Genomic DNA, 5,463 nt, shown 5'->3' with positions numbered 1-5,463 from the left:
AACTCTCTGTGGTCCCTTCCCCAGTCACACTCCTCACTCCCTACTATAAGTAACCACTATTCTGGACTTCAGATTAACAATTACTTTGCTGTCTATCCTCAACGCCCGCCCCCACCTCAACTATCAGAAAATTATTTTATTTAAAATATACCAAAAATAAAAAAATAAAAAATCAAGGACAACCAAGCCATGGCTTCAGCCCTTAAAGTTGGCCCAGAGCCCGGTTTGAATGTGGTAGTTTCCGAGGGGAAGGGCGATCACTCAGGCTCATTTGCATACCCACAATGCACTGCAAATAGTTTAATAGTTTTCGAGTTTAATAAAAAAATTTTACTTAGTTGAATTTTCTAAGTGTGAGATATTATTTTCAGAATTCCTTGAGTAAATTTCCTCAGGTAGTAACTTTGGGGATTAAATAGTCACCATCAGTGTAGTAGGAGTTGTGGTTACTGGAAAAACGAATTATGGGCAATATACGGTATACTCTGGTTTCTCTTCAAACCGTATAAATCTTTCGCCTTTTACTAAAGATTTCCGTGGAGAGGAACTAGTCTGAGTCTTAAACCAATTTTTGGAAGCCTTGCTTGTATGCAAGGCTGTTTTTTCTGGTCTAAAAGAAAGAACTGGGTTTTCTCCTGGTGGGGGTTGTAGAATATCTTATTATACATTTGCTGTCAACAACACATTAGCTATATATGTACACAGTATGATTTCTAGGTCTTGTTTATTTGTTTTTAAAGGTTTTCTGAGGTGCTTGTTTATTTCATCAAATCAATGAAAAGAAATAGGTGAAACAGCATTTATTAGTATAGCTTATTAGAAGCACGTAGGTTCTTCAAGTATGTTCTCGTAAACGTTGTTATATTAACATAAGTCATGGAGGTGCTTTACAATGTTATTCATATGAGCCATAAGTGCTGTGAAAATAAAGTCACTCAGTCATGTCCAACTCTTGGTGACCCCGTGGACTGTTGTCTACCAGGCTTCTCGGTCCATAGGATTTTCCAGATGTTAGTGCTGGAGGGGGTGGCCATTTTTTCCTCCAGGGTTTCTTCACGACTCGGATCGAACCAAGATCTCCCGCACTGTAGACAGACGCTTTACCCCCTGAGCCATCAAGGTAGTCAAATCCTATGGAGAGAAGGGGACAATGTAGAGAACAAAATGGTGGTAGAGAACATCACCAACTCAATGGACATGTGTTTGAGCAAGATGGTGAACAAGGAAGCCTGGTGTGCCGCAGCCTATGAGGTCGCAGAGTCAGACAAGACAAAGCGAGTGAGCTGCCAGGAATTGAACCTGGAGCCCTAGGCTTCCCTGGTGGCTCAGACGGTAAAGTGTCTGCCTGCAGACCGGGAGACCCGAGTTTGATCCCTCGGTTGGGAAGATCCCCTGGAGAAGGAAATGGCTAACCCACTCCAGTACTCTTACCTGGAAAATTCCGTGGACTGAGGAGCCTGATAGGCTACAGTCCATGGGGTCGCAAAGAGTCGGACACGACTGAGCGACTTCATTTCTTCAGCAGTAAAAGCACAACGTCCTAACCTTTCGATTGCCAGAGAGTCTACAAAGTTAATCTTATTTAAAAGTTAGAGTACTTTCATAAAACTATTTTTCTTTGAGCCACTATTTTGGAGTTACAGCCCTGTTATAGTTTATTTTCTTTGCTTAGTGTGATTCTTCAGCATTTGATGTTATTTATTTTGGGAAAAGCTTGTAATTTTTCTGCACCTAAAGTATCTTTCCCTGCCTGCTAGCGCAGAGAATAAAGAGTCTGCCCGCAATGCGGGAGACCCAAGTTCGATCCCTCTGTCGGGAAGATCCCCTGAAGAAGAAAATGACAACCCACTCCAGTATTCTTGCCAGAGGAGCCTGGCGGACTACAGTCCATGGGGTCGCGAAGAGTCGGACACGACTGAGCCACTTCACGTTTATGTTTTCAAAGTTTCTTCACAGGTGGCGCTAGTGATAAAGAACCCGCCTGCCAACACGGGAGACAAGAGAGGCGGGTTGCCTCCCTAGGTCAGGAAGATCCCCTGGAGGACGAAATGGCAACCCACTCCAGTATTCTTGCCTGGATAATCCCATGAACAGAAAAGACTGGCGGGCTACAGTCCATGCGGTAGCCGGACAGCACGTAGGTACTTGCGGCAGAATTGAACACTAAAAGGGGAAGCAAGCGCCCCCTTGTGGCCAACATAGGCTGCAGCAGAAAGGAGAAAGGGACAGGAGCTTGCACAGGAGCGTGCTTCTCCACTGCAGAATCTGAAAGGATTAGGTGTTGCTCTAAGTCTCAGACCTGCCACTTGTAGCTGTGGCCTCTGGGATCCTGCCACAACAAAAAGGAACTAAAGAACAATCCATAAGAACAGGTGAGGCTGATTTAACATTGATCTCTTAATGTAGACCCTCACTGGAAGAGATTAGAGTAAAAGCATTCTATAATAATTCCACAAATGCAGAAAAAGTATTGAATAAGTTCAAATACCCATTCATTATACATTTAGGTGTGATGTTGCGGAGAAGACGCTTGAGAGTCCCTTGGACTGCAAGGAGATCAAACCAGTCCATCCTAGAGGAAATCAATCCTGAATATTCATTGGAAATACTGGTGCTGAAACTGAAGCTCCAATACTTTGGCCACCTGATACGAAGAGCTGACTCATTAGAAAAGACCCTGATGCTGGCAAAAATTGAAGGAGGGAGTAGAAGGGGCCGACAGAGGATGAAATGATTGCATGGCATCACCAACTTGATGGACATAAGTTTGAGCAAGCTCCAGGAGATGGTGAAGGACAGGGAAGCCTGGCATACTGCCGTCCATGGGGTCGTGAAGAGTTGAACAAGACTGAGCAACTGAACAACAATATAGATAAAATTTAACATCTGCCTAAGTGACTGAACAACAATATAGGTAAAATTTAACATCTGCCTAACCTAAGGAAGAATTTTAGCAACCAAAAACCTGGAGCAAACACCACATGTAACAGAAAGTGTTATAAATGTTCCCTTTAGAGTCAGGAAGAAGACAAGAACAAATCACAATTTCAATCAAAAAATTCCAATAAAGGTTTTTATGTTTTATATTGTTCAGTATGCCTTTTATCAATGCCTGATGATCTGACGTTGAGCTGATGTAATAATAATAGAAATAAAGTGCACAATAAGTGTAATGCACTTCAGTCATCATGAAACCATCCCCCACAATCCCAACCATGGAAAAAGTGTCTTCTATGAAACTGTCCCCGGTGCCAAACAGGTTGGGGACTGCCACCTTATATTACATATCAGTATGAATTGTTGACAGAAATGGAAATTCCAGGCACACTATAAACAAATTGCTCCAGCTCCTCAAACCCCATATTTACAATCAGAGCTGTGTCCATGCTCTGGAGTCAGAAGTCCTGGAAACATCCATGGAGCTTGGAATGGCTAAAAAACAAGTTAACCCTCCTTGTCGTTCTCTAGCCAGTGAAAGCTGCCCAGGATCCTTTCACAATGAAGGAGACCAAAGGTCCCCCCCAATCTAGAAGCAGAGAAACCCTCTTTTCCTGTCCCCTCAGCGACTGAGCCCCTGGCCAAGCCCTGTGAGGTGTAACTATCATCATAGGGTGAGAACACTGCAACTCCCCGTCACACTGTGAAATATGCAAGAACACAAAGGAATCTCAAAACGAATGAATGGATGGTGTGAATGAATCTCAGAAACAGGCTAAGTGAAGGAAGCTGGTCACAAAATGCCACAGGTTGTATGCTTTCATTGGTGTGAAATGCCTAGAAGAGGCACTTTAGAGACAGGAAGTAGTATTTGGCAGAGGCTGGGGGATGGGAGAGCTGGGGAATAGCTGCTAATGGTAACTATTCCTTTCTGGGGTTGATGAAAATGTTCTAAAACTAGATTGTGGGGAGTTTGCTGGCAGTTCAGTGGTTAGGACTCCCTGCCTCCACTACAGGAGGTGCAGGTTTCACCCCTGGTTAGGGAACCAAGATCCCATATGGTTCACAGGCCTGCCAAAACAAAACAAAAACACTATTGTTGCGTGCATGCCTGTCAAGTCGGTTCAGTCCTATCCGACTCTTTCCGACCCCGTGGACCGTAGCCCGCCAGGCTCCTCTGTCCATGGGATTCCCCTGGCAAGAATACTGGAGGGGGTTGCCATTTGCTTCTCCAGGGGATCTTCCCGACCCAGGGATTCAGTCTCTCAAGCCTCCGGCATTGGCAGGCAGGTTCTTTACCACTAGCGCCACCGCCTTGTGGAGATGATTGCAGGATTCTGAATATGCTAAAAGCCACTTAGTTGTACACTTTAAATGGGTGAACTGTGTGGTAAGTGGATTGTATCCCCCAAAAGCTGTTTTCGACAAATTTAAGTCAAATATAATGTCAAATATATTGTGAGCAGAAGAACTAGCAAACCAAACATGACAACTCAGAGGTATCAAAGTTGGGAAGTGGAATATTGACACGGCCTCCAGAAAAGAATCAAAAAAGAACTGCAATTTCCTTTCCCAAGACTTTCAGTTACCACAATCGTTAAGGAGTCTCTGTAGACTGTCGGAGCCCGTTCCTGAGCACTGCAGAGGAGTACAGCTCATGGGTTTGTTTGTTTGTTAGTTTTCTAAATAAGATGAGACTCGAGGTCTGAAACTGAAATAAGATTTCATCGCCACAAGTAGCATCAGGTGAGGAGGCAGGAAATCTGAAACCCATCGCGGCAAGCAGCAATTGTTTTTTTGTGGGTTTTTTTTGGCCTGCGCAGTTTGAGAGAACTTAGTTCCCCTACCAGGAAAGGAACCAACAGGGAGTGAAAGCTAGAGCCCAAACCACTGGACCCCCTGGGGATATCTAAAGCTCCCATTTTAAACAGGACACGGCTATGAATTTTTCTCAAACGGCAGAATATTCCAGAGTGTACATCTTGGACGTGCACGGTACAAACAAACAAAACACCTGTGCGCCCACCACGCAGTTCAAGAAAAAGGAAATTGTCAAACTTTGAAAACCCTCAATCCACCGAAGGGAGGAACCACGGTCATGAATTTTGTGCCATTCACTTGCTTTTTTTTTTTTCAATTTAACAGCAAAGTCTGTAACAGAAATCAAATTCGGACATACACATACACAAAACATCTGAAACCCAGGTCTCCGCTCGGTGCGGCGTGTCGATGCCAGCCAGCCCGCCCGCCGCTTCGCCCTCTAGTGGCGCTGCGTGAAGACAGCTTTCCCGAGCAGAAAGGCCGCCCACTTGCCTTATTTGCATACCCACTGCGCCCTGCACACCGTACAAGTTTAAAATTATAAAACTTCAAATTTTCTTTTACCTATGTTTTCTGAAATTAGACCCTTGTTTACAGAGTAATCTAGAAATTTTTGTTCAGGCACTGGCTCTCGGTGTTAGCTAGTCACCCTCACCGCTCTAAGGGTTTCTGTTACCCGAGCTGTGAATTACAAGGCTGCGGAGC

General features: G+C 44.4%; 1 non-coding gene across 1 annotated transcript; it reads left to right on the top strand.

Moving 5' to 3' along the window:
- The first annotated feature begins 480 nt into the window (after positions 1-480).
- On the top strand, positions 481-598 carry LOC120853811. The gene has a single exon (XR_005718863.1). It is a non-coding gene; the product is annotated as a U5 spliceosomal RNA (small nuclear RNA).
- The last annotated feature ends 4,865 nt before the right edge of the window (positions 599-5,463 follow it).

This window comes from Oryx dammah, unplaced genomic scaffold (assembly GCF_014754425.2).
Source record: "Oryx dammah isolate SB20612 unplaced genomic scaffold, SCBI_Odam_1.1 HiC_scaffold_26, whole genome shotgun sequence".
Taxonomy (NCBI): domain Eukaryota; kingdom Metazoa; phylum Chordata; class Mammalia; order Artiodactyla; family Bovidae; genus Oryx; species Oryx dammah.
Note: the sequence above shows the minus strand (reverse complement) of the source record. Positions and strands in the feature narration are given on the sequence as shown.